The sequence below is a fragment of the Parasteatoda tepidariorum genome, chromosome 1 (assembly GCF_043381705.1).
Source record: "Parasteatoda tepidariorum isolate YZ-2023 chromosome 1, CAS_Ptep_4.0, whole genome shotgun sequence".
Lineage (NCBI taxonomy): Eukaryota > Metazoa > Arthropoda > Arachnida > Araneae > Theridiidae > Parasteatoda > Parasteatoda tepidariorum.
In genome coordinates, this window is record NC_092204.1 from 72,179,322 (window position 1) to 72,197,841 (window position 18,520).

Genomic DNA, 18,520 nt, shown 5'->3' on the forward strand with positions numbered 1-18,520 from the left:
ACAACAAACATAACAGCATTCGAAACCCGCTTGGAAACCCAGTTAAAATAACAAACCACTATCGGCACGTTTCGTATAAGCTACTATCTCCAGTCTCTTCCCGAAACTCATATTCCAACAAACCCCAACAACGTACAACTCCACCCCCTCATCACCATGCACTCCTTGATTACAATCTCAACAAAATTAATACGCCAAAATTTTTACCCCGACTATTTCTCCTCACCCTTCAAACATACTAGAGAGGAGAATTAAAATGTTGAAAGCCTCGCCTAATTGACTTGTTAGGCGAATGAATGCTCTAAGTATTGGCGCTTCTTTTGTTCGTGGCTTATTTAATGAAATAAAAGGGCTACTTCTGTAGAATTTTCCGCATTTTATTCCCCATGCAATATTACGTGTTTGATCAGAAAAAGAAGTCTATGTTTAAATGACTTCAGCACATGGAATGCTTTAAAGTGATAAAAACTGTAAAATGGTGGCAAAATTAGGATTGAGGATTAGTGGTGATTTTATCGTTTGGTAATTTTCCAAGAACATATTAATTATACATAAATATATTTATAAGAACTTTTTTTAAAATTCTTTTAGATCTAAAAGAACTAATAAAGAGTGCGGTAAAATTACATCAGCTAATTGAAATGTATAAAACCGAGCTAGTATTATAATGCAGCCAAATAATTTTATGAAATCTCAAATTTTCGCAATGTTTTGTGCTATTTATGTTCATATCAACTTTTATTAAGTGTGATATAACAAATAGAAATGGAATAATTTTAAACCTTCTTCATAGGGAAAAAAACATTAATTGCGATGACAATGACTGACGGACGTTTTTGGCATTATTTACTCGCTTTTTGCAATGGTATCCAGTTCAAAATAGTCAAGTAGGGTACGAAACTTATTTGGAAAATGAGGAACCAAATATTTGAAATAAATATCAGAAAATGCATGGGTTTTAAGATTCATGACCCATAAAATTTAATAAACTTTAACTAAGCTATAAACTTTTTTAGCCTACGAAGAAATTTAACAAGGAAAGCAGCAGCATCTCGAGATCAGTTAAAATAAGAATTAAATAGAAGTTTGAATTCAAGTCTGATATGATATGCATTTATAAGTTTAGTGCAATGACGAATGAAGTAATGATGTTATCGTGCCAGATGGAAAGTTAGATGTAAATCGTTATCATTGTTAATTATATATATGTGTGTAACAAGAGAGTTTCCATCAAGGAGAATGACTAGAGCTTCTAACGTCTTGTTTTTAGCCAAACACTGCAAAAATCTATATTCCAATATGAGCTCAAGTCTGATGTGATAAAAAAATAATGGCAGTGTTATAGTGCAGGATAATGCTTCAAAGTGTTAATATTGCAGGTTTAGTATTATTTAAGGTTATTATTAATTTTAAGAGGACGTTATAACACGGGAGAAACTTTTCATGGCCCATATTGTTTTGACTCTACTGATATTTAAAATTCCAAGCATAGAGAAAGTAAAGTTCAGGTAAACCTAGTGTAAGCCATGAAGTGTCGAATACTGAAAACAATGATTTCAAAATGTCAAAATTAAAAATTAAAAAAAATTATAATAATAATAACTGTAGGATAATTTCTCCACAGCGTAATCCTGCCACAATTTATTTGCATTTTGATACATTAAAAATATTTGTTTGCATTTTAAACCTCATAATTTATTCTAGGTTTACCCCAAATCATTTTTTTCTAAGCTTTTAATTTTAAATTACTTACAGGTGCTGGTTCTTTACCCCCGCTATATAACGCTTTCTTTGTGTTATCACTGACTTAAAAAGAAAACATCATTAAAAATGGTATGCTTTAAAACAACTTGAATATGACTTTCTTTTTTCCTATAAATAATACTTGTCATTTTCAGAAAAAATGCATTATTTAACATAATTTTGTCTCACCTCGTATCAGTTTCTGTAGACAGACTTTTTATAAAACAGATGTATTATTATTGGAGGTTTTTTGCAATGTTTCGTCTAATTATAACAAGAAATATAAAAAATAATTAAAGTCAATTCTTACTTAGCTCAGCAAGGAAAATTTTTATTTTAGTTACTTTTTATTAAATAATTAAAACATTTTCTCCCATATAAAACGAAAATTAATTAATTAAATTTAATTAATGAAGTAATATTTGAAAAAGCTGTCTTAACATCAAGTATCACCCACTACAAATTTAAAAAAAATGTATTTGATCTTGATTGGATGGATAAAAAGTGTTTTTTTAAGGATTGAAATTTTGAACAAGATATGCAAATATATATATAGGGAGAGTGTGAACTAATAGTAGGAATTGAATAAAGAATCATTCTTTATAAACGCCGACAAAGTATGAATTTATTTTAAAGATAATATCATTTATCCGCGTATTATGATAATCAAGAATATTCCAGTCTTTCTAGGCACTTACAAATTATGTTCTTTTATTTTCCATCAAGGACTCAAACAACACTGCATACCTTATGATAGCAATATAAAAGACCTTGATTGTATTTTTATGTTGTAGTAATGATAATAACAATAATACCCCAATTTTAAACATAGCATCCAATGGTTTAATTTTTGAAAATATATCTATATAAAAAAATTTCATTTAAATATGATTACTATCATTCAAAACATGTACAGCAAGCAACAGAAAAATAAATAAACAGACCACCCTGAATAACGTTTGATCCAATGATCGGATCTTAACGTTATAGGACCCAAACTTAATGGTTCGTGAGGGAGATCTAAAATATGCAAATTAATTAGTGCAGACGATATTTTAATTTACAAAATCAAACACAAAAACGTATTTTCTCTGAATAAACACATCTTTTTCTGACAGATTTGGATTTTTGAATTCTAAGAAATCGAATTTTCAATTTGCGACTATTTTTTCAAATTCGATTTCTCAGGAACTATTCAGCCGATTTTGCTCAAATTTTGTAGTTTGCCATGTAAAACTACATTTTTTAAAATGATGTAGAAAATTCTATACCTTACAATTCAAAAGTTTTCGATTCTTATTAAATAAAATAATAATAATAAAAATATTTACTAAAAGTTACTTTTTACGTGAAATTATATTTGGATAAACGAATTAATTCATTACGTACTTCATTTGAATTTTCTAACATCCAAATAGCCCTTAAATGCATTTTCTCTGTTTTCAAATGATAATTTGTCTGAAAAACTCGTCAATTCGAAATGCCTTTTAGGCAAAGGAAAATATTCTAGTTTTGTACACTGAGGGAAAAAAAAGTATGGTCAAAACAACTGGAATATGGTAAAATTTACGGCATTTTTGGTTCTATGGGAGCACCAAAATACTCGGTAATTTTTACCGAAGAGCTTTGATAATGATTTTGGTAAAATTAATAATAAAATATGGTTTGATTATATGTGATAATATTTGGTAAATATGGTAAAATATGATAATTTTTCATGATACCTTAAATCATGGAATAAAAATAATTCATTTGATTAAATTTATTTTACAGTTTTGCATTTTTTACAAAATGTGTGGCTATGAGAACTATTTTTTAAACCTGAATTTTTGGTAAACCGTTACCAAATGAACAAAAAAATGGTTTAAAAAAAGTATACTTTGGCTTTATTAACCAGAATTATGGTTTTTATACTAGAAATGCCATTACCATACACTTCGATAATTTTTAACACAATTTTTTTCATCGTGTAGATTATTTGGAAATCAACCATAAAAATTGGCCATTATAAATGTTTAAAATAAATTTTGAAAATTAGATTACAATTAAGAAAGAAATCATTTTATTATTGTAAGTATTAAGAAAGAAATCAGTTTAATAATTATTAATTTAGAATTTAAAATTAGTTTTGAGTTAAAGTATTCATCATTTTCTGAAGCGCTATTTGTAATTAATATTGAAACTATACTTAAGTTTCATAATTTAGACTTAAACATACTTTTATTTTGTCAATTACCATCATCATCAATAGCACAACAGCCCAGGGTGGGCCTTTGCCTTCTCAATAAGGTTTTACCAGACCAACCTTTTTCCTGCTGGCGTTTTCCAGTTTTTAGTTTTTTTAAGACCAAAAGGTCATTTTCTAGGCTATCTATCCATCTCAAATTCAATCTGCCTTTTTTCGTGGGCCATAACTGAAAAATGTATTAAATGTATTAAAAACTCTTTTTGTTTTACGGTCTTTGTCCATTTTGATAACGAGGCCTACTCATTTTATTCTTTGCAAACTTCTACAGACCATCGATAAATTTGTACAATTAATATCCTTAATTTTAAAATTTACACCAAACTTCTACACACCATCGATAAATTTGTAAAATTATACCTTTAATTTTAAAATTTACACTGAACTTCTACAGACCATCGATAAATTTGTAAAATTATATTCTCAATTTTAAAATTTGCACCAAACTTCTGCAGATCATCGATCGTAAAATTGTATTTTTAATTTTAAAATTTTCACCAAACTTCAAATCAAACCTTTGCAGACCATCGCTAAATTTGTAAAATTGTACCTTTAATTTTAAAATTTACGCCAAACTTCTACTGACCATTGATGGCAAGTCATCCCCTTTTCACTTCGACTTGATCAAAAGATGAAATTTTTTTTGTGGGGCGGGGGAGGTCACGAGTGAGTGAAACAGCTACAAAATTTTACTGTACTCCAGGGAATATCACCACTATTTTTTTGAATCGCCAAGGGTAGAGTTTTCAAAATTGGATGCTTCCCCCCTCTTTTGTCATCTCTATGAGTTCTGTCCGTTTTAAAGTTCAAATATACTCTCATAAAAAATACAGTTGTTTTATATTACAGTGTGAAAAATATACCGTGTGAGTATATTTGATTTTATACTTTTACTTAAATAATAATAATTTAATTTCCCTCAGACACTTAATTCAAATTTTATCTTTTTCCCCAGAATTTTTATTGATTAAATTAAAGAATTTTAAATTATCTTTTTGTATGAAGATAATACTATTGAATAAGAAACACTCTTGAATAACCATTGCTGCTTGAATACTATTGAATAACCATGTGTTTTGTGCAGAGGAGCTTGCTGAAGTTTCCCCATGAGCACAATTCAGAAATTTTTTTTTTAAAAAAATTAAGAAATTGTCAATAAATACTTTGAGAGAAAGCTATGGGGATAGGTATGCGTTTTCGATAAGGTGATCCGGTTTCGAATCCCAGCTGTCCCTGGTTGATACAAATTCCGCACCTGGATCTCACCTACCACAGTGTTGACGTAAAACTGTCCTCAGTGGTAAGCGATCATGAATTAGAGTTTCCTTGCCGTCGGGCTAACCATGGGAAGTTTTCGTAGTTTTCCTCTCTATGTGACGCAAATGCGGGTTAGTTCCATCGAAAAGTCTTCCACGAAGAAAAATGTCTTCCAATATTTGATACACGAGTTCCCTTGTCTTCTGTATTGGATTCAAAATTACCGGGCTATGGAGTCACACACCTAAAATTGGATCCGCTGCTCAACAACTGTTATAAACCATAAAAAATAAAATACTTCGCGGTGACTAAGGGTATAGAGCGTTCGCCTCCCGGTGAGGTGACCCAAATTCAAATCCGAACGGTGTCTGATTGATACGAATTCTGCTCCCGACTCGCACCGACCACACTGCTGATGTAAAATATCCTCAGTGGTAGACGGATCATGGGTCAGAATCCCCTCGCCTTCTAGCTAACCGTGGGATGTTTTCGAGGTTTTCCTCTCCGTGTAAAGCAAATGCTGGTTAGTTCTATCAAAAAGTCCTCCAGGCTATTTCATCCCGATACTCGGTCCAAGAGTTATCTTGTCTTCTGGGTTTGGTTCGAAATTACAAGCCTACGGAATTGAACATTGATAGTCGTAAACTGAGAATTGGGTCGCCTGTTCAACGCCGGTTTTATAAATGAAATAAAATACTTTGAAAGAAAATTTCATATGCCTACTTAATAAATAAAAAAAATTACAATCTTTTTTATAATTAAGATTGATATTCGTTAATTTTGATAAATTTATTTTAAATAGTAGCCATTAAAGATATTATATTATAATACGATGTGAAAATCGATGAATTGTCCAGAATCTAATCATATATCTCAGTTCATTTTCCAACCATCAAGAACTGAGAGGCCAAACTATGCAGAGCACCCCTCAACCATGATATTTTTGTGGGTGTCTGGACACTTTTGGTCGGATAGTGTTGATATTACGGCGTTATACACTTAAAGGTAAACTAATAAGAGAATAATAATTTTTAATTGCATAATCTAAGAGAATATTTATTCTCAATAATTGTGTCTAATTTTGATCAAATTGTCGAAATTATGCGGTATAGAATAGTACTTATCTATAAAAGTGTAAGTATAATTGCAAACTTCAAAGGACGTTTACTCGAAAAAATAAATTTCAAGTCATTGACAAAATTTTCTCAGCTTCTCTACAACCGATTATTGCTTCCTTGTGTTTATCAGTATTTTCTTTAATTTAATACATATGTTTTCTTTCCAAATTAAATTCGACTGCTCACAGGAGAGAAAAATTCACAGAAGAAAAAAAAGTAACTATTTGGATATTACCATCTTAAGGGTTCATGAATTTTTCGTAAGAAAACTAACAAAAATTACGATTTCATACTATCACTGACAGATATATGAAAACATATTTCGAAAAAACAATTTTTCTAAAAAGAAAACCTAAAATTTTAAGTTTTTTTTTAAATTTATTTTCTTAAGTTTACATGTATGATAGAAATATTTCTTTCGTGATTTTTATTTAGTAATTAATAAGCAATTTTATTGTTTATTAACAAACTTTTAATTTTTTTAGGACTTAATTATTATTGTCTAACAAACTTTAGTAAATTTACAAGTTCGTTGCAGTTAATAGAATAAAAAAAAAGCAAAAATTTATACTCTTAGTGAACAATTAAGATAACTGTTTCCTGTAATAAGATATCATTTAAAAAAATGTATGCGCCATTTTTCTTCTGACCCTTTTACAACCACCTGTCTTTTCTTGGAGTTTTCCGAATACGAATCACCGCAATTATGCCTCTCTGACTGACTCGAGCTTGTTGAAACTATTTAGCAATTATCAGGCATACAACACAAAGGATTAAAACGATTATTCTCCTTAATGAATGATCTCCGAATGCAATTTGTGTCTATTGTTGAGCTATTGCTTCCGTTGTTTAAAAGTAAAACAAGAAATCATTGCTTTTTGGAGAAAAAAAACACTTTTATTATATTAGTTTTGTGAAAGTTTTTACCCCTTCAAATAATGACTAGTATCAAAAAAGAAATGATAATTTCTTGTATATATTAATTTATTTAACACAACTGATAAATGATTTTATATATACTGATAACTTCAGCGATAATTTTTGAATAAATTTCTGTTTAACATATTCATACAAGTAATTTTAACACATTCATAGAACTTTTATGGGTTTTTGTCATTTCTCTATTTGCATTTTGTGAGTTGCTTTCAACTAACATGACACCACTGCTCTTTTCTTAATTAATATTTGTTCTTATATTTTAATATTATTATTATTGTTTTGTTTCTTTCAATCTTAGTTGCTAATTAACAAACCTATTTTTGATAAATTGTCATTTATTGTATCGTTTGCGACTCAAGTAGTAGTCTCTTATTATTATTTTTTTTTTCTGTTTTTGTTTTGTTTTGTTTATTTATAAAAAAGTATGGAATAAAGTTGTTTAAATCAAAAATAAAACTTGTTTCATTATTTAAATAATTAAGTAAGGAGCAAAAATAAAAATATAGTCGAAGGGTTTTTTACTCTAATAAATAAGTAAAAATCTATCTTAAAAAATTGTTCAGTATGGAAAAGATTTAAAAAATATTTTTTCAACACACAAATTACAACATTTTCGAGCTACAATGAAATTGGAAGGTTTAAAGAAGTTTTAAACTTTAACTACTGCAAAGTATGTGCAGATGTAGCTCATCTGGTTAGGGAATTCTCTAATCAGCAATCTTAACACCTATTTTTCAAAATCCTTTATAGAATATATATATATATTNTATATATATAGAATAGAAATTATGGAAATAGTAAATTATTATTTAAAAGAAGAAAAAAAATAATGAAGTTCTTACAACTCAATGTCTAAAAATAACAAAAGAAATTTATATGTCAAATAAGTCATACGATTTCGTTTTTCTTTAAATTCTTTATTTTGCTCTTAAATTTTCATAGGTATAAATGATCAAGTCATTTCCTACAAGGATTATAATAATAAATAGCAATGATATATTTTCAGTTGCGCTATCCACTGCTAACTATATTACAAATAGGAATCATAGAATATTTTGCTTATAAATTTTAACGCATATTACACTAACTATATAGTGAAATACTCCTGATCTGAACAGAGAATTTAAAATCAATGTAAAAAGTGAACAAATGTGTAAGTAGTCTTATCAGTTCTTTTAACTGTCAGGACAAAAACAAAACTCGTAGGTTCAGTGAAAGTTTAACTCATGTCCGATTCTTTCCGCTTGTTGGTGAACATCGCATGTCAGGTAAACTGACTTACTGGAACTAACTGAAAGGTTTTTTCACTCCTCGTCAAATATGAAGAGCATCATCTTTACAACAAACTGGTGATTATAGCTTTTCATCGAGTGATTTTGCCCACAACTTTGAGTGACAGATCAATCGGGGAATCTCGTTCGGCTCTTACGCCTTTGGAATCTCACTGCATGTCATCGAAACTGACAATTTTTTTTTAGTTTTACGATCATTATCTGATACGAAACTGAAGTGAAATAATAATAATAAAACATTTCAAAGTGAATGGTGTCAAGAAATGTACGTTATCAACCACTTGCGCAGTTTGTAATCAAGTGTTAGATCTTAGTCGCATTTTTCTTTGTTCTTAATAAAAATATAAAAAAATTAATAGCGTGTGATTTACATGTTCTTATAAATTAACGAAAAAGTACACGCGCTATTTACAAATGAAGTAGCTTATTATATTCATTTATGTCTAAAACCTAAAATGCTGTTATTATTTGAAAAACATGCCTCATAAAATTTTGAAGATAATTTTATTTTAACATGTTATGGTCGATTACACTGAGGAATGATTTGTTTTTTGTTTCTTGTTGGATTGGATTATCCTTTCGTTAAAACTAACGATGAAAATTCTTACGCAATCCTTACTTAAAAATTAACAATAAAAATTCTTACGTAATCCTTATGAATGATTATCCTTAAGTAAAAATTCTTACGTAATCCTTATTAATGATTATCCTTACGTAAAAATCTCCGATAAAAATTCTTACGTAATCCCTATTAATGATTATCGGTACGTAAAAATTAACGATAAAAATTCTTACGCAATCCTTACCAATTATTATCCTTACGTAATCAGTTATCGGTTTCTCTCTTTAAGCTACAGATTTTTTATTGACATTATTAGTTATTTTTTGTCGAAACACGTTATATATAACAGGGGCCCCATGAATGTTGAGACAAACTTCTAGGGTAGTTAAGGATCATCAGGGTTAAAATTGCGTATGAAACCAAACCTTGAAATGTCGTTGAACGCCACTGGGAGTGTCTACCTATCATAAACTGTATCTTCGTGAGCTTCTGAACTGGTCATAATAGTGAAGCGCCCCTAACAGCGTACAACACTATTTCCGGTCATAGGTGCATATTCAGTTTTATTCCTGATAGTGTGCCCTTTACTGCCTTAGAAGTTTGTCACCACATTTGTATATAACGCTTTTAAACTTGTACATTTCAACAAAAAAAAAATTTCATTTAAAAAAACTGTCGCATTAGGGGCAAAACTAACTTCAGATTTGAAATCCTCATACCTAAATTAATCAAGATCAAGTATTTGTATAATCAAGTAATGTAAATGCAACAAAGAAACTTTTCCCCAGGGCTATTGATATAGAAAACTATTATAACTTGCTAAGTTCTTATATCGTATTCCCACGAACTAAAAGTATTTTACGGCAGCTAGCCGATGTTTCGACACATTTCCATGTTGATTTTCTAAATTGCATTAAAATATTATTTAATCTACTGCAAATTATAATTACATCCTTTTTTTAAAATAAATACTACTAAATCAAATATTAAATTCTTAAAATGTATGTTTGTGAGAAAAAAGACACTAGTGTGCCACATAATATATTAATATAAAATTGCTAATTTTGATCTTAAATTAGTGGATTGGGCGATTCCACGAAAAGTGGTCCTAAGTGACTAAATTTTCAAAATTATCGTAAAATCAAAAATGACACAATTTCGGAATCTAGAAGATGTACATTTTTTAATAGTTAAGATAGTTTTTTGAATTACAAAAAATATTTATGTGAATTCTAACAAAAGGTGGAACACTATGAATTTTAACAGGAGTTCTCTTCTTTGTTATGTTATATTCCAATGGAGTTGTTAAAATATTAAAGAGCAATAAAATAGTTTTTAGTAATAAATATAACTATTTTACTCTTTTATCATTGTTTAATGTATTTTTTTAATTTGGCCTAAATTTTTTTACTTGTCTGAAAGTCGATTAATTAAGATAGTCTAATTTCCCAGTAACACACGTAACATAATTTCGCATTTTTTTCTGTAAAAACTTTAGTAAAAAAGAAAATTAAAAAATTTTTTGTTTTATAAATTAAGAAGGCAAGATATGCAACGGAAAAAATTCTCCAATTAAAACTGCCAATAGTTAAAATTTTATAATTAATTTTATTCAAGGTAACACACGTAACGAAAAGTTACGCGCGTTACTGTTATGTGTGTTAGAGGTACTTATACACTTTAATTATTTATTTATTTTCAATAAAAGATTTAAATCATGTTCGGATATTTTTTATAACCGCCGCGCAACTTCAATGCCACAAATACGGAATTGTAAGATTGTGGTTTTTTGTAAAATCAGGTCGGTATAAGCATTAATAAAAAAACAGCATAATAAGACGATAATTTTGAAACTTTTGGAAATTGTTTTCCCAAACTTGTATTTGTTATACGTTTATGTTTAAGTAGAATATTTCGACTGCATTTGCTAGATTATTTAAAATAGTGTCCTTATCTGGATTTAAAAGAATAAGAAGATGAAGAAAAAAAGATTATGCATAAGATTCTGCACTTCAAAGGAAAGAAAATAAGGAAATAATGAAAGTTAGACTTGAACTTTCAAAACAGATTGATAATGATGTAAAAGGTTCACCACTAAGTATTTCAGATGAACTTAATTATTAATAAATGGATTTTCTTCAAAAGTTAGATTGTTTATACTATGCTTGTATTGAAACAAGAGCTGGTTTTCTGGATTATTACGGGGAAAAACGGGCAATAAAACGAAAGAACTATCTAACAATGTTTGTAAGAGAGGCTTATACTGATTTTGAAGAAATTTTGGATCTAATTGTTGGAAGGGGGCTTCTGATACTTACAAAAATTTCTCATTGCTTGTTATAGGTTTCTAACCATCATTTATTGTAGTTTTTTAACGATGAGAAAAAGATGACAATAGCTCACAATAAAAAAAATATAATGGCAAATGTGCAAGAAGAATGTTTTGAAATAACTCTTGAAAATTGGACTAACTTTCAATAATACGTAAGAGTTAAAAGAATCCGAGGTGATACTTTCCAAACAAACATATCTAGCATTAAAACCAGGGAAATTCAAGTTGACTTTGCAATGGCATATTCTTTTGAATATCAAAACGAATTTCAATCAGCATTATGCTATCCAGCCACAGTTCCGTTATTCACAGCAGCTGTTTCCTTAGACGATACTCTCCTAAAGAGTTTAAAATAGAGTCCTTTACAATATTTTCCTAAGGCAAAGACAAAGGTGAAACAATGTCTACACTTTTATTTTAAGACTGTTTAAAAACGATTCTACTTCAGAAGATGAGCTAACAGAAACCTTCTATAGTAATAAGTCAAGTTAAGAATTTAAAAATAAATATATGGTTGAATTATTTCATATTTTGTCAATCAAAATATAAAAAAAGAAATTAATTTGGAAATATTTTACGATATCACATGCAGAAGTTCCTTCTATGGGATAGGTGTGTAGTACAAAATCTTGAAAGCGAAGCAAAAAGCAAAGTTATTTATATCATTGTGTTGTTATACAAAAAAATTTATTTGCTATCCAGTGTTGTTTGCAAAGCTAACCAATCAACTCATGCCTAATACAACAGTATTATATATTAGCCAAAAGGAAATAAAGATATTAATTGAAAAGATCAATACATGGCAACGGTAATACAAAGCATAAAATCTATGCATAAGTATCGTTAGATACTTGAATAAGATGCATAGATGCACATTGTGGCACACAAATAGTCAGTAAGTCAATTTCTGTTCCCTCCTGATCAGAAGTGCGCCTATAACTGAAATTAAAACGACATATGCTCTATCTCGGGAAGATTATTGACGCAAATGCACATGCTTGTAAACTTAAAATGCAATATTTGCATAAAATAATTGGAAAATATGCATATTTTTGTTTCCAAACAGAAATGATTTTGAAGGAATAGATGTGCCTAAGATTTGCTATGTTTTACTCTCTAAACCAGTATAAAGAAGGGATACAACCATCTTTCCAAACCATTAATTATTTTATTTGCTAAAATAAATTGTTTTTTTTCTGCTAAATTAAAATAAATAAATGTTTTAGTGCAACATTTATGACTTCTCAGTTCAAATATTCACAGAGGGTAACACACGTAACGTTCAGTTAACACACGTAACGCACCAATTTCACCAAAATAAAGAAGTTTTTACTGTTGCAAGAAATTTTTAAAAATCACTAAACACAGCTTCGATATTGTATCTCTCTATAAAAGAAAATATCTTAATTTTTTGCCTTTATACTTCACAGAATTAAATGAATATATTCAAAGTTTCAAATATCTAGCATTATAAAGGGTAACACACGTAACAAAATTTCAGAAATTTTTTTTTTCAACATCAAATTAATTTGCGCCTTCAATCTTCGTTTTGTAAACTTACAACACATATAGATTTAACAACAAATTAAGAAAAACATAAAAAATATCTAACAAGTTTATTATAATAGGTGTTAAAGTTGAAATATGTCGTGTAAAAGTAACACACGTAACGAAAGAATCGCCCGATTGCTTTTATTTAAACTTAATTGATATCCATGAACAATATTAAAAATATCAAACTAATTTAAGCATTAATTCCCTGCCTCTTTTTACCTAAAAGCGTGGCTGACAATACGTCCGGATTTTCCAAAAGATTTTATTTTTAAACTTAAAATGTTCGCAAAATTTATGCTTTTCAATTTCATTAATGAGTTAATAAATTTAATTTAGAATGGTTTTAACAACCAGTACACATGAAAAAATTTAACATTTACGAATATAAAAGCCTAATAATCGTTACGAAGTTGTGCTTAAGCTCCGGAAAAGAGTATTCAAAATAATTATTATTACGTAAAAAAATATTTTTGAGTGCAATTGATCTCTCAACTCTAGCTATACAACCACTGAATGGAAAGAGCAAAAATTCACAGATATGTAAAAGCGCTTTTTCATATCACGACAAAATGTTGTGTTTCCGTAATATTAGTCTTAAATATATTGGCATTCTACACTAAACTTTCATTTGTGAAGCTGTATATGTTGTACTTCCAACTGCTTCGAAGAAAATTTAAATGCGTTCGAAACTATAGACTTGTTTTGAGGTTTACAATTTACTTGTAGATGACATTAGGTTAGACATTTTTTTTAAAGGTGCTTTCTTAAGTAGCTTACATAAACTATATTTTATATTAAACCTTATTCTTTGTTTTCCTGCTTCTATCATTTGAAATAAACGATGGCATGAAAAATGATCCATCTGGATGTGTATGCTGTTGGCTAATTCAACAATTCGGCTCTTTGCAAACAATCGACATCATTTTGCGAACACCATGCTAATTGTAGAAGTCTTCACGATTTTTTAACCTGACTCACACAGACTAACACCTTTTATGTTAATAGTACACAAATTTTAGGCTAAGTAGCAAATATATCATTAATTTCGCAATGAGCTTGATTTATTTCAGACAGTTTCCAATAAACCCAGATCACTGAAGGCTAATTGTATTTATCCTTATTTAATGTTTATTGCATTGATCTTAAACAAATACAATCTGATTAAATAATTCTTTGTACATTTTATGAATATTTTTTTATTCATTTATATATATTTTTTTTTAATTTTACTACCGGCGTTGAACAACCGACCCAATTCTGAATTTGCGACGATCAGTGTTCAAATTCACAGCTTTGTAATTTTGAACACGAAGACAAGGAAACTGCTGAAGCAAGAATTGAGACAAACTAGGCTTCGTGATGGACTGTTTGATGAACCTAACCCACATTTGCGTTACATGCTGAGGAAAACTACGTAAGTCTAACGCGGTTAGTCCGACGCCAAGGGGACTCTAACCTGTGATTTGTCTACCCCCTGAGAATGTCTTACATCAGTACTATGGCAGGTGCGCGCCGGGAGCAGAATTCATATCAACCAACCACAGCTGGGATTTGAACCTGGGTCCCTCATTGGAGGACGAATGCTCTATCCCCTAAACCACCGAGGCTCTACATTTTCTGATTAGACTAAAGACTAATAGATAGATTGTGATAAGCCTAAAAATATAAAGTAGATTGGAAAATATTTTCCCAATTAGTCCGGCAGATAGCAAAATGCTGGTGATATGAGCATAGATTCGGAATTTTCAATATACCTCCGATGTATAAATCATTTACAGTATTTATAACAGTGTACTGCGCTCTGTGGCGCAGCCAGGGTCATTTGAAAAACCGTGTGGGGAAGAAAAAAAGAAAGATTGGAAATCTAGACTATAGAAGGTTTCTAGCAATTTCTGCTTACTCCGATTTTGTACAAATAGCATTTGATTTTATCAATTTGCTACTTGCTAAATGATGAAATGTCACTCAAATTACGAAATGTGAAATACCGCTACTTTATTTTATTTTATAACCATCGTTGAACAACCGATCCAATTTTGAGTTTACGGCTACCAATGTTCAACTCCCTAGCCTTGCCATTTTTAATCCAATCCAGAAGACGAGAGCTCTTAGATCAAGTATTGGGAGAAATTTACTTCGTTGAGGACGTCTTTTTTTGTTGATGGAACTAACCAGCAACTTGCGTTACGTGGAAAGAAAAACCGCGTAAACCTCCCACGGTTAGCCTGACTGCAAGAAGACTCTAACCCATGATCCGTCTACCACTGAGGATATTTTACATCAGCACTGTGGTCGAGGCGAGCAGGGTGTGGAATTTGTATCGACCAGTCATAGCTGAGATTTTTACCCGGGTTACTCATTGCGAGGCCAGAGCACTACATCCCTTGATATTGAGATCCCCTGAGCTACCGAGGCTCTAAATACCGTTATTAAAATTCAATATTGTTTCCCTAAATTACTAAATTTGCTAAATTCCCTAAATAACTAAATTAGTTTTGCAGCTCAAATACCTTTTTGTATGCGATAAATCCAAAAAAATAGCTTACCAGAGTAACTATTTAACCAAAGCACAAACTATCAACCATTCCAAATCAGTTTCGAAACTCAGATAGTTTGCCACAGCAATTTTTTTCCTACGTCCTCAGAGACCAGTATGCGTATCAAAAGTCTAGCCACTGTCCACCCGGAGGGCTATCACGTCGGAGGATCAAAGGGACACAAAAAATAACGATCTGTGTCACTGCAACCGCATCTCTCTGTATTAAGAGCAAAGACTCTTGAGAGGAGGGGGGCTCTCTCGCATATATGAGGAAGAATTATATGACCCATAAGAGGGGGGAAGGTATAAAAAGATATAGAAGGGGAAAAAACACGTCCCGACAAGCGTCTCCGGAAGGGTCACGTGATCGCCACGCGTCTACAGTAATGTCCTTTCCTGCTTAGAAGCTTTTTTTTTATATACAATATATTTATATGTCACAACAGTCATTCTATGAGGATTTCTATGAGGTGGTTCGTATTTATTTTGCCCTGTTTTTCTTCGCGATTGATGGAGATCTTGATAAAGTGTTTGAAGGATAACCTTGTTCCGGGATTTTTGCAAGGTTATTCTCATTTCAGAAAATAGTTTTTTCCTGTTTTATAAAATAAACGCGATTGATACTTTGATTTGAAAGGTATTATTAAAAATTTAAAATTTTAAAAAATATTAACTAAATTTTTTGTACTACTTAGATTTACATATCATTTTTTATTTTAAGAAAAACTACTATTCTAGTTTTATATAAAATTTATTTTCAAATATAATAAGTATAGTTATATGATAAGTAAAAAAATGTAAATAAAATTCTCCTTTTTAAAAGAGGTTGTTGTTGTTGTTCATTTACGTCGCACTAGAGCTGCACAATGGGCTATTGGCGACGGTCTGGGAAACATCCCTGAGGATGATCCGAAGACATGCCATCACAATTTTGATCCTCTTCAGAGGAGATGGCACCCCCGCTTCGGTAGCCCGACGACTTGCACGCGAAGTCGAGGACTATACGATAGAACAGTTTAACGAGGACCAATACCGCACACCCTCGGTCCCTACGCAGACTGATCCAAGTGGTCACCCGCACACAGACCGCAGCCAGTGATGCTTGACTTCGGTGATCTGCTGGGAACCGTGTCTTAACAATCAGTCGACTGCGAGACTTTTAAAAGAGGAAAATCATATTAGCCAGTTACAAATCACGTTAGGGTAACGGTAACCAATCACGTCTAGGTCACACATTTTAGGATTATATTGTTTTATTCAAATGAATAAAAGAAACATTATTTTCCTTATTAAAAGTTAGTCAGAAATGAAGTTCACCTAAATAGTATAAAAACTTAAGCAGTGGTCAAGACAGTGGTTTACCTGATAATAATATAATGCACCACTTAAAAATAAAGAAGAAAAAACAATTTACATCGATTTTTGCTACCTTTTTTTAAACTTTGGTTTAATAAAGAAGCAAGATACGACCGTACTAGTTTATCGAATCTGATCTAGTTTATCGAATTTTCCATGAGTCCATCAGCAAAGGCAATGAAATTGCTCCCAATAAGCTTTACTTAGTTTTATTTTGCTTATTTATTTATTTTTCAGTTAAGTTAATATAAGCTTTAAACATTTTAACAAAGTTACATCCCTAGCATTTCTTGAAATAAATATTTGCCGCCAACTTGAAAACTGAAAAAAAAAAGTTCGTAAAATAGGAATTGTTCTTTATTAAACCTAAACCCTTTTTTTTTTGCAAATATTTTCTTTAAATATTTAACTTTTTTTTAAATCTTGAGAGTGAATTTTCTAGTAAAATTAATCTCCTTAAAATAAAGTAACGACTGCATTTTGAAAGTAGTTTGTAATCATTAGATTTAAAAAAAAATAGATATAGTTAACTGCATTTCTAATAAATTGGTTGTAGTTAACTACGAAAATAAACTAGTTTTTCCACTCACAGAGCTTAGGTCTCCAATGCGAAGGTTAATAGAATTTATTCATTAACATAGTTTTTCGAAGATTTTTCGCCAAGCCACAGTTTAAGTGCCTTACACTTGAAGTAAAGCTATAATTTTAAACTATATATGCCATATCTTTTAAACTATATAAAAATTATCTGGTCTTTAGAACTGTTAAATAACTTAAATATATCCAAAGTTGTTAATTTTTTTTTTAAAATCGTTACTTAGTCGACATTTCTCTACCTAGATGAAAAGTATCAAAAACAATGCCTTATTCTCATTTTTTGCACATTTTTATGAGCCCAGATAATGCAGCATTGAAATTTTATAAACATTAAAGAATTAGACCACAAAAGTTTTCTATTTTCTCAATGTGGCCTTTCTCCATATTGAAGTTTTGAGCCATTTTCAGAATAAAATAGAAGATTATGAAAATAGCATATTATTTGAATCTTGAATCTCGAATCACGTCAGAGCGTCTAATTACAATTAAGTACATGAGTGTCTCTAACTGTCTAAAACTGTCAGTGAGACCAGTTTATAGTTATTTTGCACAAATTGATCAAACAACCCCCCAAAAAGCTAAGTTGGTTTAGGAATAGTCATTACAAAAATGTTTAGAAGAGAAATTTTGAAATAAATATCTTCCACAATCTCTGCTATTTACAAGCAATTTTAGAATTCTTGTCAAAAATGAGAAAAAATTACAGATCATTATAAAGAAAAGCTCAATTTAAAACATCAAATATTATATCAGTATACATACATTGTTATTTTTCTTTATTTAGAAATATCGCATTAAATTACACCAAAAGATGTGTCTTGAGGAAGACTTTTGGTTTTTCCTATTAATAGTTTTCTTTTTTATATTATTTTATTATCTGTATATATATATATATATATATATATATAATCCATGCTTGCATCCAATTTTCATTACCTTTGATTTATTTGACAAATTATTGTTTTATAATTTCAGACAATACTTTA

At 30.1% G+C, this 18,520-nt stretch overlaps 1 protein-coding gene across 6 annotated transcripts in view; it reads left to right on the plus strand.

Annotated features, from left to right (window-relative positions):
• LOC107447961 (silk gland factor 3) overlaps positions 1 to 18,520 on the plus strand; it is a 463,042-nt gene that overhangs the window by 308,822 nt on the left and 135,700 nt on the right. Inside the window, exon 5 of one of the 6 annotated variants that reach the window (XM_071187006.1) lies at positions 1,756 to 1,833. The exons of the other annotated variants lie outside the window; for them this stretch is intronic. The gene's annotated coding sequence lies outside the window, so the exon portion shown is untranslated. The remainder of the gene's footprint in view (positions 1 to 1,755; positions 1,834 to 18,520) is intronic. 6 annotated transcript variants of the gene reach the window in all.